The sequence below is a fragment of the Pristiophorus japonicus genome, chromosome 4 (genome assembly GCF_044704955.1).
Source record: "Pristiophorus japonicus isolate sPriJap1 chromosome 4, sPriJap1.hap1, whole genome shotgun sequence".
NCBI lineage: Eukaryota > Metazoa > Chordata > Chondrichthyes > Pristiophoridae > Pristiophorus > Pristiophorus japonicus.
The window spans coordinates 87,632,309-87,654,001 of NC_091980.1; positions in this window are offsets into that span (position 1 = coordinate 87,632,309).

Here is a 21,693-nt window from a genome sequence, read left to right on the forward strand (position 1 = left end):
CTGCACTCCCTCAATAGCAAGAACGTCCTTCCTCAGATTAGTAGACCAAAACTGTACACAATATTCAAGGTGTAGCCTCACCAAGGCCCTGTACAACTGTAGTAAGACCTCCCTGCTCCTATACTCAAATCCTCTTGCTATGAAGGCCAACATGCCATTTGCCTTCTTCACCGCCTGCTGTACCTGCTTGCCAACTTTCAATGACTGATGCACCATGACACCCAGGTCTCGTTGCACCTCCCCTTTTCCTAATCTGTCACCGTTCAGATAATATTCTGCCTTCCTGTTTTTGCCACCAAAGTGGATAACCTCACATTTATCTACATTATATTGCATCTGCCATGCATTTTCCCACTCACCTAACCTGTCCAAGTCAACCTGCAGCCTCTTAGCATCCTCTTCACAGCTCACACCACCACCCAGCTTAGTGTCGTCTGCAAACTTGAAAATATTACATTCAATTCCTTCATCTAACTCGTTCATGTACAGGCAACTCTCCATTATCCGGGCCCCTCGGGGATCGGGCTATTCCAGGTAAATGATTTTGCCGCGAGGGTGAGGGCACGTACTTGCCGAGAATGTTTGGGTCCCAAATTTATACTTTGATGCTTTTCTGCTTCTGTGCACTCCAGGATGGGATTGTCCACCTATTCATGTTAATATAAAGTGAAGAGAACCATGTTATACTGTGTCTACCTTTTCTTAAAATGGCCAGTCTAAATGAATAGAGTTGTAGAGGTGTCAGAAAACAGGAAGACGGCAGGGAAGGGAGGAAGAGTTGGATAAATCTTTTGCCCCTCTGTACTTGCTTCCAGCGTGATCATCTGGACAGTGCCCTAAAAGAGCGGGGTTGGGAGCAATGCCTTCAATCTGGTAACGTGAGGATGGGTCGCAGTATGGGCGGACAGACTGTCCAGGAATCGGAATGAAGAAAGGACCTGTGTGCATAGGCTTGATTCCCGAACTGCGTGCCATCCCTTGTCGTATTTTGTTACTGGTTGAATCCATGCTTACAGTTCACAGTTCACAGAATAAGTCAAATGTTGCTCTACAAGGTTGCTCTTGCATTATCAATAGTTGGAAATAGAAGCAAGAAATGCAAAAAAAAATGCAGAGGTATTCTGTATATAAAAAATATTGTTAGCATTCTACAAAGATGGTGCAGTGGTCATTTAATATACAGATAAATATGTTTATTTCCCCCTCCTAATTAGACTCTTTGTTCTCCTCTGCTGAATTCTAAATTTCTCCCAGTCCTCAGGTTTGCTGCTTTTTCTGGCCAATGTATATGCCTCTTCCTTGGATTTAACTCTATCCCTAATTTCCTTTGTTAGCCATGATTGAGCCACCTTCCCTGTTTCATTGTTCCTCTAGACAAGGATGTACAATTGTTGAAGTTCATCCGTGTGATCTATAAATGTCTGCCATTGCCTATCCACCGTCAACCCTTTAAGTAGCATTTGCCAGTCTATCCTAGCCAATTCACGTCTCATACCATCAAAGTTACCTTTCCTTAAGTTCAGGACCCTCTGAATTAACACTCTCACTTTTCATCTTAATAAAGAATTCTACCATATTATGGTCACTCTTCCCCAGGGGGCCTCACACAAGATTGCTAATTAGTCCTCTCTCATTACACAACACCCAGTCTAGGATGGCCAGCTCTCTAGTTGGTTCCTCAACATATTGGTCTCGAAAGCCATTCCTAATACACTCCAGGAAATCCTCCTCCACCGCATTGCTACCAGTTTGGTTAGCCTAATCTATATGTAGATTAAAGTTGCCCATGATAACTGCTGTACCTTTATTGTACACATCCCTAATTTCTTGTTTGATGCCATCCCCAACCTCACTGCTACAGTTTGGTGGTCTGTACACAGCTCCCACTAGCGTTTTCTGCCCTTTGGTATTCCACAGCTCTACCCATACAGATTCCACATCATCCAAGTTAATGTCCTTCCTTACTATTGCGTTAATTTTCTCTTTAACCAGCAATGCTACCCTACCTCCTTTTCCTTTCTGTCTATCCTTACTGAATGTCGAATAACCCTGGATGTTGAATTCCCAGCCTTGGTCATCCTGGAGCCATGTCTCCGTAATCCTAATTATATCATAATCGTTAATTGCTGCCTGCGCAGTTAATTCATCCACCTTATTATGAATACTCCTCGCATTGAGGCACCGAGCCTTCAGGCTTGTCTTTTTAACACTCTGCCCCTTTAGAATTTTGCTGTAATGTGGCCCTTTTTGATTTTTGCCTTGGGTTTCTCTGCCCTCCACTTTTACAATTCTCCTTTCTATCTTTTGCTTCTGCCCCCATTTTATTTCCCTCTGTCTCCCTGCATAGGTTCCCATCCTCCTGCCACATTAGTTTAACACCTCCCCAACAGCACTAGCAAACACTCCCCTGAGGACATTGGTTCCGGTCCTTCCCAGGTGCAGACCGTCCGGTTTGTACTGGTCCCACCTCCCCCAGAACCGGTTCCAATGTCCCAGGAATTTGAATCCCTCCTCTTGCACCACTGCTCAAGCCACGTATTCATCTGAGCTATCCTGCTATACTCTGACTAGCACGTGGCACTGGCAGCAATCTTGAGATTACTACTTTTGAGGTCCTACTTTTTAATTTAACTCCTAGCTCCGCAAATTCAGCATGTAGGACCTAGTCCAGCTTTTTACCTATATCGTTAGTACCTATATGCACCACGACAACTGGCTGTTCACCCTCCCCCTCCAGAATGCCCTGCAGCCACTCCGAGACATAAATCTGAAAATATTTTGAATAAATGTACATTATCACTCTTAATAGTACTTGAATGTATACATTATACTTAAATTTGTTTGAGATGTATCTAATAATGTTTTCTGAATATTGGCACCCATCTCTAGTACATTTCTACTAAATTTGTAATCTTGCAGAAAAACAGATATTAAGCTCTTTAAATGCAACTAATTATACCTTCATTGTGCAGGTAACAGTATTTTTTCAGGTAGATTGTCATCTTATTTATTTTGAGTTTTATATGCTAAAATTACCCTGTATGTCAATAGATAACTGATGTGGAGCTATTTTTATTTTATAGAGTGGGACATTTATCCTTCAATGAATAGCATCCATTCTTGTATTTTCTCTCATTTTCATCTTGATAAATTCCACCTGCATGCAGGCAGGTCAGTAGTGTGCTCCTAGATCACTGCCAATATCCAACTTGGCAGCCTCCTGTGGGCATCTCGTCCAATTTACCATTTTCTCTGCAGGGAGGAGCATATCCTTCCATGCAGCACTTATCAGAAACTGAACAAAGTGGGGAATAAAATCTGTATCCCCACTCCATGGGATAAATTTTCGCATTGACCGCCAGGATGGGTAATCCGATTTCAATGAAATGAAAATCAGGCAGGTTCTGTAAAGAAATCTCCTCAAGTGGTGAAGACAAAAATCTAGTCACATGGCACTACATGTCAGTATCATGCAATCCCCTGTGACAATCAGTGATCTCCCATTTGAAGGTTTTGCATCTGTGCCAATGTAATGTATTCTGGCATTGAAAACTGATTACACTCAGCCGTGGAAAGCAAAGCTCAGTGCTGCTAAATAACAGAATATACTTCCAACATATGTTGTTGCCACTAGCTTTGTTTACTATGTGGTTACTTTGACTTTTCTCTTTTGATTTTACAGTGGGTGGGTGAGTGCTTGCTATGGAAGTTGCATGTTGAATTTTTTGCTTTAATGAGATTGCACCCATATTCTACCAAATGTGTTTCAGGCAGAAAGAAAATGAAACCAAAATCAAGATGGGGCGGGGGGAATTGGTCTTCGGCAATTGTGCAAACCAAGGGATGGCAAATCAGCAGGAGTGCAAAAGGGGCCACGATTTACTATCACTCATCTTGTACCATTGATGGACACTGATTTCACCCTGAGAGAGTTACCACGAGGAGAAAGAAAAGTCGACCAGCAGGTCAACCATCTTAACATAGTTGGAAATCTCAGTCCGAATAAATATTTTAAAGATACATGAGAAAATTGATTTGGAAAAATGTCCACAACAAATTGAATTCGAATTTCCTAGTAGCTGTCTTTTTCAACAAAACTACAGCTAAGTATATTGTTGAAGTAGGAAGAGAGTTCAATTTATATGTATAGAGAAATAAATAAACATTAATAGATTTACAAAAGGAGAAAAACACCACAGTCACAGAAATTAATTCTTATTCGGTTTATTTTCAAGCTCATACATTCTGTAATGGAAGATCAGATTACGAGATGGAGGAGAGCGGACAGAAAACAGTTTGAATTGGGTGTCCAGCTCTCCATAAACTATGAAAATATTCCGCAATTAGAAAGTTCTCCTCGCATAAATTAATCTTGTAATACTATTAGAGTTTTAATAAACATAAAATATGAATCCAGTCTTTCAAATGTCATCATCATAGGCAGTCCCTCGGAATCGAGGAAGACTTGCTTCCACTCCTAAAGTGAGTTCTTTGATGGCTGAACAGTCCAATACGAGAGCCACAGACCCTGTTACAAGTGGGACTGACATTCGTTGAGGGAAGGGGTTGGTGGGGCTGGTTTGCCGCATGCTCCTTCCGTTGCCTGCGCTTGGCCTCTTCACGCTCTTTGCATTGAGACTCGAAGAGCTCAACGCCCTCCCGGATGCACTTTCTCCACCTCGGGCGGTCTTCGGCCAGGGTCACCCAGGTGTCAGTGGTGATGTCGCACTTTACCAGGGAGGCTTTGAGGGTGTCCTTATAACATTTTTGCTGTCCTCCTTTGGCTTGTTTACCATGAAGGAGCTCCGCATAAAGCATTTGCTTAGGGAGTCTTGTATCTGGCATGCGAACTATGTGGCCTGCTCAGCGAAGCTGATCGAGTGTGGTCAGTGGGGATGTTAGCCTGGTCGAGGACACTGATGTTGGTGCGCCTGTCCTCCCAGGGGATTTGCAGGATCTTGCGAAGACATCGTTGGTGATATATCTCCAGTGACTTGAGGTGCCTTCTATATATCGTCCATGCCTCAGATCCATACAGAAGGGCAGGTATTACTACAGCCCTGTAGACCATGAGCTTGGTGGTAGATTTGAGGGCCTGGTCTTCAAACACTCTTTTCCTCAGACAGCCGAAGGCTGCACTGACGCACTGGAGGCGATGTTGAATCTCTGCATCAATATCTGCCTTTGTTGATAAGAGGCTCTCGAGATATGGGAAATGGTCCACATTGTCGAGGGTCGCGCCATGAATCTTGATGATTGGAGGGCAGTGCTGTGCGGCGGTGACAGGCTGGTGGAGGTTCAAATGTTGTACCTGGGAATCAATAACAAGTAGGCAATTTACTCAACCTCTAAACAATTTTTTACAGCCTCAGCAAGGTATTGGAGTGAAGAAAGTGCACATTTTAATTTAAAAATATATTATTCACAGTGCATTCAAATATAGAGCAGCAATTAAAGCTCTGAAGTGTGAGCTAGGTTTCCTCTTTAAAGTATACTGGGTGCAAAACAAGAGGATCATTTACCTTAATTGAGTTTTTATCAAGCCTATTTCCGAGCTAGATGTTACTTAGAAAGTTATTACAATCAAAGACTTGGAACATTATTTTCTCCTTAATGTTATATGTGAAAAAGCAATAACCTTTCCCACTCCTTAGTCAGGATTTGTCATCCTTATTTTTAATGACCCTGCAGTTAAAAAGGAAGGTAAAACCTGCTGTAAACATGTTTGTAGCTAATCTAAACTTTAGGGTGAGCTTTAACTGGGAGTTGGATTTGTGTGTTGACGGCCAAACAGGCCCGATTATGGCAGTGCGAGTCCTAGGTGTCTTTAACTCTCGGGCCTCATGCTGCCGATCAGCTGCCAGCGCATAACAGGTAGGAAGCAGCAGCTGGCCAGCGAGTGAGGGTGCAAGTTTGGCAAGAGGCCACCAGCTGGCACCAAAGAAAGGCTCGTCAGGACGGCCATGGGTAAGGGCACAATCATCTCCCACTCTCTCCTCTTACTCTACTCCTCCATGGGGGCCGTCGATGAAAAGGAGAATCATTGAGCAGCAGCAGATACTGTGTGATGCACTTACAGGCCTTCCAAGCACACTCATCACAATTGCAGAGAGAATGGAGGAGTCTGCCTCAAGCATGAGTGGGTTGGTGTCGCAGGGCATTGTGATTATGCGTTCTTCCATAGATAGAACAGTCAATACCGTGGAACATCAAACGCTCCAATCAAATGAGTCCATGCATGCTTGACCACGGTCGTGCAGACTCTGGATGCCAACATATCTTCTACTTTAAATAGGATGACAGATATCTTAGCCATGGCCATACAGTGCCCCACTAATCTGCACCAAAATGTTCTCCAGCACAGTGGTAGCAGTGAAGTGTGACTGGGCCATGAGAGGTATGCTGGTGAAAGGGAACATGAAAGTGGGGCCTTGACTCGACGCAAAGAGCTTCCACTTCTCACCCACTTCCCCCCCCTCCCCAATTCGTAACCCATATGCTGCTTCATCTCTTGATGGCCGAGTCTGCCCCTGCACAGGTGCAGCTGGAGCAGTCTTTGGTGGGGCCCTCTTGGGCTCCAAAACTGAGAGGACGTCAGCCAAGAGCATCTCAGCAGACAGAGCAGGGATCTGAGCAGTCTGCCTCTACCTCTCTTCAAGCCACAGCGGTTGCACCATGTTGAAGTAGCAGGAAAAGGAAGAGTAAGGCTTTGTAGTTGCACAAGGTTTTGCACATGGGTGTGTAACATATTGTTAGAATAGTGTGCTGTGTCAATAAGTTCATAAATATTATTCTTTTTCACCACTTTCCCATCTTGTCCCGTCTTCCCTCTCAGGTGGACGTAAAAGATCCCATGGCACTATTTTGAAGAAGAGCAGGGGAGTTATCCCCAGTGTCCTAGCCAATATTTATCCCTCAATCAACATAACAAAAACAGATTATCTGGTCATTATCACGTTGCTGTTTGTGGGAGTTTGCTGTGCGCAAGTTGGCTGTTGCATTTCCCACATTACAACAGTGACTACACTCCAAAAGTACTTCCTTGGCTGTAAAGCGTTTGAGACATCTGGTGGTCGTGAAAGGCGCTTTATAAATGCAAGGATTTCTTTCTTTCTTTGAGTGCTGCATAGTAAGTCACAGTGGTTGTGCCACGTTGGAGTAGCAGGAGTAACTTGTTTGACGATGAATGGGAAGACATAAATTGATGGGATCCAATCGGGGAATGTTCAAAGGGCGGTTGGTTGTTTGCAGGACTGCTTTGCACCAGTGGCTTTGGGAGAATGGGAAGGGCGGCAGGTCGGGAAGAGTGGCCATGAGATGTGGATCTACTTATGCATTAATAAGAGCATCTCTGGCATCCCGCGCAGCAATGTGAACAGCTGGGCGTGCATTGCCTTCATCACCCTCCTCCTCTTCCTCTTCCTCCTCCCCCTCCGCATCATCCAAGGAGGATCTGAGCTCTTCATCTTGTTCCTCCTGCAGGTCCAAACCTCACTGCCGCACAATGTTGTGCATAATGCAGCAAACAGCGGTCATTCTGGAGACCCTGACTGGTGCGTACTGAAAGATGCCTCTAGATCTGTCTAGGCACCGGAAGCGCATCTTCAGCATGTGGCTGCCTTGTTCAATCACACATCGGGTGGTGATATGGCATTTACTGTAGCGCACTTGGGCTTCATTGGTCGGGTTTCTGACAGGAGCCATCAGCCAAATCTCCTGGGTAATCTGGGGGTACCCTGATTGCCACATATGTGCAGTCGATGACACCCTGCACCTGTGGCAAGCCAGCCAGAGCTGCAAACCCAAGTACCCGCTCATTCTGACTGACAACATTACAGGAAAAGTTCACATCATTGGCAGCCCTGGCAAACAAGCCTATCTGATGCATTTTTGGGCCACTGTCTGGGAGATCCTGGATATATCACTGGCAGAACCCTGGAAGCATTTGGATGCTAAGAAGTTGAGGACGGTGCTGACTTTCACAGCCACTGGTAATGCGTGGCCACCAGCTCCAGCAGGCAGCTAGGAGGCTGCAGATATCTGCACCACCTGACATGACAACCTTAGCTTCTTGAGACACTGTTGTTCGAACATATCAAGGCAACTGAGCCTCTGCCTGTAGACCCTGTTTCAAGGTAGTGCCTCCTGCGAGCTGCACCCATCTGCTGGTCCCCTCACTACTACTCCTCTCTGGTGTGCAGCTACAGGTCTGTGACCAGCAGGTTGCTGGTTCTGGTCATGTTGCTCCTCATCTGAGATACAATCTAAGGCAGCAGAAGTGACACCCCTCCTGATGTGATAGAGCAAACCTCCAAAGTGTGGAAGAAACCTCCAAAATGTAGAAAGTCACCTCTCAGCAAATGTACTGCGCGCACCCTTTCCCACCAGCAGGTAAGAAAGCAGCTGTGAGTATTGAGTATTTATTGGTGTACTTCCATGGATTGATTGATCCCCTCCCCCCCCCTCTGCCCCCCTCAATTGCCGCTGTATAGTCGCCTTGCTTTCACCGGCGAGTTTCAGACAGTCTGGGAAATCCATGAACTCGACGTTAATCTCAAAAGTGAGTTAATTAAGCGATTAACATATATTTATTGGCAATCCGCCATTCCTGAAGGGAATTGCATGCATGCGGCCTAACACGCTCGATTTAAATGTCGAAGTCGGAGGGTTGGAGCCAGCTTCCTGATGCTCTCTCAATTTCCCCGTTTTTTACGCCCACCCGTACCCAAACCCATCGCTCCAACATGTTAAAATTACCCCAATATGTTGGAGAGTGTTAACTGTAGAATTCAGTTTGACTGACTCGGAACTCAATTCTGATTGTCATAAAATTTCATGCTGACTTAACAGCAAGTGGAAAATGTCAGTCTGGCATTAGAACTATGTTGGGTAGTATTATACTATTTCACAAATGCTGATAGCAGTAAATGCTTTATATTGGTGTGTTATAAACAATTGAGCCAATTATTCAGAAGAGAGAAATACAATTAACTTGAGAATAAAGCCAAACTACAAATTCTGAATCATTATGTAGCATAAAAACTATCCAAGTTCAAAGTACACTCAGGACAGGCCTTAATTGACACCAGCTGGATTAAGTCAATAGAATTTAACTTGTTCTTTGGTATCTGTCAGAATGCCTGAAACAAATGAGTGTGGATACTATACTGATATATGTGGAGGAACCATAACTGGCGAGTCTCACCCACACTGATACAAAATACAGTACGTGTAAGAAATCCTCCTTGTGTTGCATTATACAGAATGTACACATTGCAATATGAAGAAAACAATTGCTTTGCAGCACCTTACACAGTCCAAGGCAACCTCCAACATGAGAAATGAATAGCACAGATAGCTTGTAAGGTTTTTGCTTTCCATGTCCTTACTACAGTTCTTTGACTCTGGGATTTACAGGAACAAAATATACACGACACAAAGGTTTAGTCGCAACCCAAAACTATAACTTTATTAAATCCAACAAAACACAGACAAAACCCCTTAGAGATTTGGTCACTTTTGAGATTAATCTCCCAATCGGGCTGGTCATCACTGATGTCGATTGTGGGCCCTAGAGCTGGGAATTACCGGTTCCCGTTCGTCTTCACCTGACTGCCGCAGTCCTCGAGAGTGAGAGAGTGTCTTCCTGTGTGTTTTCCTGTCAATGTCCTTCCGTCTCAAAGTTTTTTTGTCACAAAGCCCTCCCCCAACCGGCGGTTCAGTTGCTGGGCTTCTGAATGGCCACATTCACACAGATATGCAGAATCTGCGGGATTGAAGATGGTTCCTCATCTTTGTTTCCCGCTCCCTGAAATACACATTTAATGTGGTTTCCTCTTACTGTTGATGGGTGTGTCTGGTCGTCGGCTCACAGATAAAGGTTTTTCTGATTCAGGCCATGAAGTTAATCTGACCCCATTGTTTGAGTGAAACCTAGAGCATTGTCCAATGCTAATTTCTCCCATTGAAATCAATCAAGGCTTGCTCAAGATTCCAGGCCTCATATTCCCATGAATGCTTCATTTCATAGTCAATCAGAAAAGTTTTAAACATTCCAATGTCCAGTATCAATGTCCTTCATCGATTCAAAACTCTAGTTGGCTGTTGCCTTTTCCTGTGCTTCAAGTTTTAGTCTCCAGACCCTGGGATCTTCCTGTGCCCTGAGCCGAATATCTTTGCGTACCTTACAAGCTGAACATCCCAGAAACTAATAGCTGCATCCAGAAGGATGCATAAGTGACATGCAGAAGGCGTATCTGCATATGAAAGATAGAAAGCAGAGAGTAGGAGTAAAGGGTGGCAGAAGGTGGGAAGTGGGATCCCAAAAGGATCACTGCTGGAATCAATGTTGTTCACAATTTATACAAAAAATTTAGATTTTGGAATCAAAAACACAGGGAGAGAAATTGGGGGCCTTTGCGTCTCCTGTGCGCGTCCCTGGGGGTGCTTACGGGGTGCAAATGGCTTTGCGGCCGGGCGCAGCGCTGTCATCAACTCCCACCATATTTGGCAGGAGTTTAATGGCAGCACTATGGCTTTGCGATCTGATCTCCTGCACCCGGAGATTATGATGTCATCACCATGCGCATCGACCCGGTTGCACCCCAGACCTGAAATTGACTTCTGCCCCCTGCAGCAGCGCCGGGCAAAAACACTGACTGCTGCAGGAGGCGGCCGGCCACTTCGGGGGTGATGATTAAAGGCGAGGTGGCCGAGGTAAGTAAAAAAAAATGTACCTTCTTGTTGCCATTTTCTCCTTGGGTTCCTGCCTGTGATCATTCAGCCCCCAGGCTGATCGCACAGGATCACCGCTTCCTTGGTGGTCCAGGTAGATGACTTTTATATTGCAGAGCCTGCAGCAAGGGCCCTTCTCTTTAAGGGAGGGAAGGAGCCTTTGAATGCAGCAGCACTGCACAGCCCAGAGTGCAGTCCGCAAACGGCAAATTTTTTTAACATTAGATTGGGAGAAGAACGTTGCATTACTGAATACTTTTGATTGTGAAGTTTATGTGAGTTTCTAGTTTATATTATAAAGGACATTTAAGGTTTAAGGACATTTTAAAAGATGGGGGTCATGCTTGGTCGGGAGCCAGTAATCCTGGCTGCTATATTCATAAGCTTCAAGCTGGAAGAAGGCTTATTGATGATCATTTGCAATGTAATCGAAGAGTTCGCAGACGTATGGAGAGGAGGCTTTACCCCCCACGAGTTTAAAGGGAACATTGTTCATACCTTTAGTTCTCTGAGGCACAGTGCGTTCGAAGGCTGCGCTTCCGAAAAGAGATATGTCAGCTCCTACAGGCAGACCTACAGCCTACCAGCGGCAACAGGACTGCACTGCCCGTCGAGGTGAAGGTGACTGTGGCACTTGCCTTCTATGCCTCCGACTTCTTTCAGGCATCAGCGGGGGACATATACTCCATCTCACAGCATGCTATACATTGCTGCATTTACCAGGTGACTAATGCACTGTACACATGCACAATGGACTTCATGACTGCCCTCTGGTACTAGCATGTGATGCGTCGTCATATGGTGTCGGGTGTGTATTGCAACAAGCTAATGATTTTGGGAAATTACAACCGGTTGCTTATGCATCCAGGAGTCTGTCTAAGGCTGAGAGAGCCTACAGCTGATTAAAAAAGAAGCATTAGCGTTTGTCTATGGGGTAAAGAAAATGCATCAATACCTGTTCGGGCTAAAATTTGAATTGGAAACTGACCATAAGCCACTGATATCCCTCTTTTCTGAAAGTAAGTGGATAAATACAAAGGCATCGGCCCGCATCCAGAGATGGGCGCTCACGCTGTCTGGATACAACTATGCCATCCGCCACAGGCCAGGCACAGAAAACTGCGCCGATGCTCTCAGCAGGCTGCCATTGCCCACCACAGGGGTGAAAATGGCGCAACCCGCAGATTTAGTCATGGTTATGGAAGCATTTGAGAGTGATCAATCACCCGTCACAGCCCGACAGATCAGAACCTGGACAAGTCAGGACCTCTTATTGTCCCTAGTCAAAAGCTATGTGCTTCACAGAAGCTGGTCCAGTGTCCCAGTGGAAATGCAGGAAGAGATAAAACCGTTCCAGCGGCGCAAAGCTGAAATGTCTATGCAGGCAGACTACCTTCTGTGGGGAAATCAGGTAGTGGTTCCCAAAAAGGGCAGAGACACCTTCATCAGTGACCTCCACAGCATCCACCCAGGCATTGTAATGACGAAAGCATTAGCCAGATCCCACGTGTGGTGACCCGGTATCGATGCGGACTTAGAGTCCTGCGTGCACAGATGTAACATATGCTCGCAGTTTGGTAATGCACCCAAGGAAGCGCCACTAAGTTTATGGTCTTGGCCCTCCAAACCATGGTCTAGGGTCCATGTCGACTATGTAGGCCCGTTCTTGGGTAAAATGTTCCTTGTGGTTGTAGATGCGTACTCCAAATGGATTGAATGTGAGATAATGTCGGCAAACACGTCCGCTGTCACCACTGAAAGCCTGCGGGCCATGTTTGCCATGCATGGATTACCCGAAGTCCTTGTGAGCGACAACGGGCCATGTTTTACCAGTGCTGAGTTCAAAGAATTCATGACCCGCAACGGGATCAAACATATCACATCTGCCCCATTTAAACCAGCATCCAATAGTCAGGCAGAGAGAGTAGTGCAAACCATCAAGCAGGGATGGAAGAGGATAATGGAAGGCTCACTGCAGACTCGCCTATCCTGAGTCCTGCTTATCTACCTCACGAGACCCCACTCGCTTACTGGGATCCCACCTGACGAACTGCTCATGAAAAGGGCACTTAAGACAAGGCTCTCGTTAGTTCACCCTGATCTACATGAACAGGTAGAGAGCAGGCGACTTCAACAAAGTACATATCATGATAGCGCAAATGTGTCACGCGAGGTTGAAATCAATGATCCTGTATTTGTATTGAATTATGGACAAGGCCCCAAGTGGCTTCCCGGCACTGTCGTGACCAAAGAGGGGAGCAGGGTATTTCGGGTCAAACTTTCAAATGGACTCATTCACCGGAAACACTTGGACCAAATCAAACTCAGATTCACGGACTATGTTGAGCAACCCACTTTGGTCCCTACCTTCTTTGATCCCCCAACATACACACCAGTGGCAGCGGTTGACCACGAAGCAGAACCCATCATCCACAGCAGCCCAGCAGGACTCACCACGCCAGGCAGCCCAGCAAGGCCAGCTGCATAGCAGCCCTCGAGGGCCCAACAGACGATCCACCAATACCAGGATTTGTCCCGAGACGATCAACCAGGGCAAGAAAGGCCCCAGATCGACTCACCTTGTAAATAGTTACACTGTTGACTTTGGCGGGTGGGGGAGTGTTATATATGTGAACTTGTATATACTCTGTACAGCCACCAGAGGGCTCATCCCCTGGAGTCCCAAGGGATCCCATAATCCCTTGGGAACTCAGGTATTTAAGGAGGCCTCACAGGTTGGAGAGGCACTCTGGAGATCTGCAATAAAAGACTATGATCACACTTTACTTTGAGCTCACAGTATTCAGTCTGACTCATTCTTCATACATAACAGTCGGCAGCTCATAACTGAATGCTTTGCTTGAAGAGTGAACGGCAGTTTTGAGCGTTGCCTGGCCACTCTATCCCACCATGTTGACTATTCACCCTCTTATTCTACAAATGAGACACTACACAGGAATGGTTAAGGTGGACAAAAAAAGTATTAAACATTGTAACATTGTGAACTTTATAACCTTCATTGTGAAACTTCAATAAAGTAAAATTAAATAATTAGCTGCATCTAGCAGTGTGATCATTCAACAGCATTATCAACAACATAATCCAGTGTGATACTTTAACATAATCTGTAACATAATGGGGCAGAAATTCCGAGGAAGACACATCCCACGAGCAAATCAATAAAGAATAGAAATAAAATGCGCACTTACCTGAAGCTGCTGCGCCCACTTGTACTCCCGCTCCACAGGCCTCCTCTCCCTGTGATGCACAGTGCGTGCTCGGAGGGATGTGTAAGGGAGTCACGTGTGCCCGGACACCCAATCACAGTAAGTATTTTTCATTCATTGTCACAGGAGTTGCATAAGTTAAGAAACTCCTATTACAATGAATGAGAAAAACCCAAAACTCACAAAAAATACATGAAACATTTAACAAACACCTCACATAATGAACTAATAGAAATTAAAGATGTTATACATGTTTTTTAAAGAAAAAAAAATTGCGATTTTTAATAAAAGTTAGGGTTAAGATTTAAAAAACATTATCTGGATGGGCAGGGTTTTAACATAAATATATTTTTAAAATCTTTATTTTAATCATGTTTTTTGATAGGTTTTTAACTCTTACGCATGTAAAAGTAGGTTATGTGCCTGCTTTTTCAGGCGCAAGAGTTTTGAGGACATTTGCCGTGCAAGATATGGGTAAATAGCCCAAACTTGCATATACAACTGTCCTTGCACCCGATCTGGCTACGAACTGCTTGACAGATCGGAAAAGCCGGTTTTCAGCGCTTGCACATTGTGCGCTGAAAACCGGCTTTTCTGATGCCTTCCCGGGTCCGTAAAAACTCCGTACGGGCCCAGGAGGTCGGAATTTTTGCTCCACTAATACTGTAATATTAAACATACGATGCATCCAGCATCAACAACATAATGCAGCAACATAATATCCTGCCCCACTATTTTTTCCCACTGGCTTTTGCCTCCCTTCCCCTTATCACCCGCCCTTGCCTGCTGCTCCTACTCAAAGTAGCACCAAGATGGCGTGCAGCAAGGCTGCCAGAGTGCTGCTGTGTTGTTGGAGAGACAATGGAGACGCCGCCTGCAGACGCACTGGAAAAGCTCGTAGCATGGGTTTCAGACTGGTGAGCCTCTTCGTCAGCATTGCCAGTCACAGGTCGTTTGGGTTTGGGTGTGACAGTGGGGAACGCAGAGTGTATGGCGGCAGGCATGGACTGCATCACCTGCCCAAGCTGAAGCAGAGCTTGTGCCTTTGATGCGCCATATTCCGCAAGGTTTCGCGCCACACTCTCCGGGATTCCACTGTCACTGCTGGAGGCCACCAGCCTTGTATGGACATTGACGGCCTCGCTGGTATCGTGGCTCACACTGAAAATCTGTGACCCTACCTCCGTAATTGTTAAGTTCAGAATAACTCCACGAGGCTGTGTTGTAAGCTCAAACCTTTGTGACCTTGGTCTCTTTAATATAACTCCAAACCGAGGCAGCAGCGTGGTGGACTGCCTTTTATACCTGCTTGCTCCAATGTACACAGGTGACCCATAGATCTCCCACAGGTATGCCCCCTACTGGCAAATCTTATACACAGGTGCGGTTCACATACATAACAGCACTTCCCCCCAAAGTCTTGAGTACAAGTTATTGACAGGTTGAGGCGATCTGGCGGTCTGCGTTCCCTTCTCGATCGCCTGAGTTGAAATCCTGGCGTGGGTGAGTTGGTCGGATCATTGCTGCACGGCAGCTCGGCTGGTCTGATCGGACTGTCGGGCAAGGTGGGTTCATCCTCGTGGTTGACAGCGAGGTCGATTGCTGGTTGTGTGTGTATTGGTGGATCATAGATGGTAGGGTCTTCTTCAAACTGTTCTTGGTTGTCCGTGAATCGCAGTTTGGTCTGATCCACGTGCTTTCTGCATCATGTTTGCTCATTCAACAATTTCACAACAAACACTCTATTCCCCTCCTTGGCTAAGAAAGTGGCAGCAATCCACTTGGGACTGTGACCGTAATTTAGAACAAACACAGGATCATTGACTTCAATGTCACGCGAGGCCGCACCGCGATCATGGTACATGTTATGCCTGTGCCGCTGGGTTTCTACGTGATCATTGAGATTCGGGTGGATGAAGGAGAGCCTGGTTTTGAGTGCTTTCTTCATCAACAATTCTGCACGGGGAGCCCCGGTGAGCGAGTGGGGGCGCGTCCGGTAGCTGAGCAGGACCCTGGATAACCGGGTCTGCAAGGAACCGTCCGTTACGCGTCTCAAGTTTTGCTTGATTGTTTGGACTGCCCGTTTCGCTTGGCCGTTGGATGCGGGCTCAAATGGGGCAGAACTGACAAGCTTGATGCCATTGTGGGTCATGAACTCGTTGAATTCTGAGCTGGTAAAACATGATCCATTGTCATTGACAAGGACATCGGGCAAACCATGGGTGGTGAACATGGCCCTGAGGCTTTCAATGGTGGCAGTGGACGTACATGATGACATTATTACACATTCAATCTGTTGTGTATCTGTAAAGCATGCACTCCCATGTTCCGCCATCAGAGGGTGCAGCCCCTGAAGTCCCAAGCGATCCCAGCATCCCTTGGGAGCACTGTATATAAGGCCTGTTCCTCACGCTGGAATGTCTTAATAAAGACTGAGGTCACTGTTATGTTAACCTCCCTGTGTGCAGTCTCATCTGTGTTAGGAACACAATAATTGGCGATGAGTACACGAATCCAATGCAAAGATGCAGCAAACTGTGGGCATCCTGGAGAAGTTCTCGGAGGGTGAGGTCTGGGAAGCCTATGTCGAACGACTAGACCAGTACTTTGTAGCCAACGAGCTGGACGGAGAATGAAGCGCTGCAAAAAGGAGAGCGGTCCTCATCACAGTCTGCGGGGTACCGACCTACAGCCTCATGAAGAATCTTCTGGCTCCGGTGAAACCCACAGATAAGTCGTATGAGGAGCTATGTACACTGGTTTGGGAGCATCTTAACCCGAGGGAGAGCGTGCTGATGGCGAGGTATCGGTTCTACACAGACCAGCGGTCTGAAGGTCAGGAAGTGGTGAGCTACGTCACCGAGCTAAGGCGACTTGCAGGACAATGTGAGTTTGATGGCTACATGGAGCAAATGCTCAGAGACTTTTTTGTACTGGGCATTGGCCATGAGACCATCCTACAAAAACTTTTGATTGTAGAGACACCGACCCTCAGCAAGGCTATTGCAATAGTACAGGTGTTTATGCCCACCAGTGATAACACCAAACAAATCTCTCAGCACACAAGTGCTAGCAATGTTCATAAATTAACTGGAAGTGTGTTTGCGAGCAGAAATACACGGGGAGAAACCACGAGTCTGCAAATGCCAGCAGGCCTCAGGTGACCCAGATGAATCAGAGTCCGCAACAAAGAATGAATGCAAGGCAATTCACACCTTGTTGGCATTGTGGAGGCTTCTATTCAGCCTATTCATGCCGCTTCAAAGGGTATGTTTGCAAGAGCTGTGGAACAATGGGGCACCTCCAAGCTCCACAAAACCTGCTAATCACCACGTGGCAGAGGAAGATCGGTCCATGATGGATCAAAGCAATTTTGAGCCTCAGAGAGAGGAGGCAGATGCTGAAGTACACGGGGTGCACACATTTTCGACGAAATGTCCACCTATAATGCTAAATGTAAAATTGAATGGCTTAACCGTAGCCATGGAACTGGACACTGGCGCTAGCCAATCCATCATGAGTAAAAAGATGTTTGAGAGACTGTGGTGCAACAAGGCACTCAGACCAGCCCTGAGCACCATCCATACGAAACTGAGAACGTACACCAAAGAGCTTATCACTGTCCTGGGCAGCGCCATGGTCACGGTCACCTACGAGGGCACGGTGCATGAATTGCCACTCTGGATTGTCCCAGGCGAAGGCCCCACACTACTTGGAAGGAGCTGGCTGGGCAAAATCCGCTCGAACTGGGATGACATCCAAGCGCTATCACACGTCGATGAGGCCTCATGTACCCAGGTTCTTAAAAAATTTCCTTCCCTTTTTGAGCCAGGCAGTGGAAACATTTCCGGGGCGAAGGTGTGGATCTACTTGGTCCCAGAGGCACAACCCATTCACCACAAGGTGCGGGCAGTACCTCACATGATGAGGGAGAGAGCGGAAATCGAGCTGGACAGGCTGCAACGCGAGGGCATCATCTCCCCAGTGGAATTCAGCGAGTGGGCCAGCCCGATTGCTCCAGTACTCAAAAGTGATGGCACGATCAGGATTTGCGGCAATTATAAAGTAACTATTAATCGTTTCTCGCTACAGGACCAATACCCGCTACCTAAGGCAGACGACCTATTTGCGATGCTGGCAGGAGGCAAGCTCAACCTGACTTCGGCCTACATGACGCAGGAGCTGGAGGAGTCTTCGAAGGGCCTCACCTGCATCAACATGCACAAGGGACTGTTCATCTACAACAGATGCCCGTTTGGAATTCGGTCGGCTGCAGTGATCTTCCAGAGAAACATGGAGAGCCTACTCAAGTCGGTACCATGCACGGTGGTTTTTCAGGACGACATATTGGTCACGGGTTGGAACACGTCGAGCACTTACAAAATGTGGAGGAGGTCCTCCAGTGACTGGATCGCGTAGGGCTACGGCTGAAGAGGTCGAAATGCGTCTTCATGGCAACAGAAGTGGAGTTTTTGGAGAGAAAGATCGCGGCGGTCGGCATTCGGCCCACAGACGCCAAGACAGAGGCTATCAGGAACGCGCCCAGGCCACAGAACGTCATGGAGCTGCGGTTGTTCCTGGGACTTCTCAACTATTTTGGTAACTTCCTACCGGGGATATGCACCCTCTTAGAGTCCCTACATGTGTTATTGCGTAAAGGTGAGAACTGGGTATGGGGAAAAAAAACAAGTAATTGCTTTTGAGAAAGCCAGAAACATTTTATGCTCCAACAAGCTGCGTGTATTGTAAAACCTGTGTAAAAGTCTAGCATGTGATGTGTTGTCGTACAGAGTCGGGTGTGTATTACAACAAGCTAATGTTGCGGGGAAGTTGCAACCTGTCGCCTATGCCTCCAGGAACTTGTCTAAGGCCGAGAGGGCCTACAGCATGATTGAGAAAGAGGCATTAACGTGTATGTTCAGGGTAAAGAAAATGCATCAATACCTGTTTGGCCTCAAATTTGAGCTGGAAACCGATCACAAGCCCCTCATATCCCTGTTCGCTGAAAACAAGGGCATAAATACTAATGCCTCAGCGCACATACAAAGGTGGGCACTCGCGCTATCAGCGTATAAGTATACCATCCGGCACAGGCCAGGCACCGAGAACTGTGCGGATGCTTTCAGTCGGCTACCATTGCCCACCACGCGGGTGGAAATGGTGCAGCCTGCAAACTTGTTGATGGTGGCGCAGCCCGCAGACTTGTTGATGGTCATGGCAGCGTTTGAAAATGATGAATCACCTGTAATGGCCCGCCAGATTAGGACTTGGACCAGCCAAGATCCTCTGCTGTCCCTAGTAAAACCTGTGTACTGCATGGGAGCTGGGCCAGCATCCCATTGAAATGCAGGAGCAAATCAAGCCGTTCCAGCGGTGAAAGGACGAGCTGTCCATTCAGGCAGACTGCCTGTTGTGGGGTAACCACGTAGTGCTACCCAAAAATGGCAGAGAGACGTTTATCTCGGATCTCCTCAGTACACACCCGGGTATCGTAATGATGAAAGCGATAGCCAGATCGCACCTGTGGTGACCCGGTATCGACTCTGACTTAGAGTCCTGTGTACGGCAATGCAGTGTGTGTGCTCAGTTGAGCAACGCATCCAGAGAGGCACCACTAAGTTTGTGGTTCTGGCCCTCCAGACCATGGTCAAGGCTCCATGCCGACTATGCGGATCCGTTTCTCGGTAAAATGTTCCTGGTGGTGGTGGATGCTTTTTCAAAATGGATTGAACGTGAAATAATGTCGGGACGCAGCGCCACCACCACTTTTGAAAGCCTGAGGGCCATGTTTGCCACTCACGGCCTGCCTGACATACTGGTCAGTGACAACGGGCCATGTTTCACCAATGCCGAATTTAAAGAATTAATGACCCGCAATGGGGTCAAACATGTCACCTTGGCCCCGTTTAAACCAGGCTCCAATGGGCAGGCAGAGCGGGCAGTACAAACCATCAAACAGAGCCTTAAACGAGTCACAGAAGGCCCACTCCAAACCCGCCTCTCCTGAGTACTGCTCAGCTACTGCACAAGACCCCAGTCACTCACAGGGGTGCCCCCGGCTGAGCTACTCATGAAAAGGACACTTAAAACCAGACTCTCGCTGGTTCACCCCAACCTGCATGATCAGGTAGAGAGCAGGCGGCAGCAACAAAATGTAAATGATGGTCGCGCCACTGTGTCACGGGAAATTGATCTGAATGACCCTGTGTATGTGCTAAACTATGGACATGGTCCCAAGTGGATCGCGGGTATGGTGATGGTAAAGAAGGGAGTAGGGTGTTTGTAGTCAAACTAGACAATGGACAAATTTGCAGAAAGCACCTGGACCAAACGAGGCTGCGGTTCACAGACTGCCCTGAACAACCCACAGCAGACGCCGCCTTTTTTGAGCCCACAACACACACCCAAAGGATCAACGACACCACCCCGGACCAGGAAATCGAATCCATCGTGCCCAACAGCCCAGCAAGGCCAGGCTCACCCAGCAGCCCTGCAGGGCCAACAACACGCCAGCTCAGCGAGGCTACAGCCAAATCACCAGAACAGACATTTGTACCGAGGCGGTCCACCAGGGAAAGAAAGGCTCCCGACCACCTCACCTTGTAAATAGTTTTCACTTTGACTTTGCGGGGGAGTGATGTTGTGTATCTGTAAAGCATGCACTCCCATGTTCCGCCACCAGGGAGTGCATCCCCTGAAGTCCCAAGGGATCCCAGCATCCCTTGGGAGCACTGTATATAAGCCGGCCCCTAAGAACTGTTCCTCGCTCTGGAGTGTCTTAATAAAGACTGAGGTCACTGTTACTTTAACCTCCCTGTGTGCAGTCTCATCTGTGTTAGGAACACAATACAATCCATTTTGAGTAAGCATCCACTGCTGCTAGAAACATCTTCCCTAGAAAGGGGCCAGCGAAATCTACGTGGACCCTGGACCACGGTTTGGAGGGCCATGACCACAGGCTCAGGGGGACCTCCCTTGGTGCATTGTTCAACTGTGAGCAAGTGTCGCTTTGGTGTACGCATGACTCTAATTCGGATCGTGCGACCTAGCGATAGCCTTCATCATGACTATGCCTGGGTGGCTACTGTGTCGGTCGCGTATAAACATTTCCCTGCTCTTTTTGGGCAAAATCACGCGATTTCCCCCATAGGAGACAATCCGACTGGACTGACAGTTCATCCTTGCATCGGAGAAAAGGCTTCATATCGTCTTGCATTTCCCCGGGAGCCCCCGACCAGCTCCCATTGAGGATGCATCTCTTTACTAGTGATAGCAGGGAGTCTTGGCTGGTCCAGGTCCTGATCTGGTGAGCTGTGACCGGTGACCCCTCACTCTCTAAAGCATCCATTACCAGAAGCAAGTCTGCGGGTTGCGCCATTTCCACCCCGGTGGTGGGCAATGGTAGCCGACTGAGGGCGTCAGCGCAGTTCTCAGTGCCTGGTTTGTGGTGGATTACATAGTCATATGCAGACAATGTTAGTGCCCATCATTGGATGCGGGACGAAGCATTGGTGTTGATACCTTTGCTTTCTGAGAGCAGTGCTGTAAGTGGTTTGTGGTCGGTTTCGAGCTCGAACCGAAGACCAAATAGATATTGGTGCATTTTCTTAGCCTTGTATACACAAGCCACTTGTAATACCACTTTTTAAAAAAGGAGGGAGAGAGAAAATGGGTAATTATAGACCGGTTAGCCTGACATCAGTAGTGGGGAAAATGTTGGAATCAATCATTA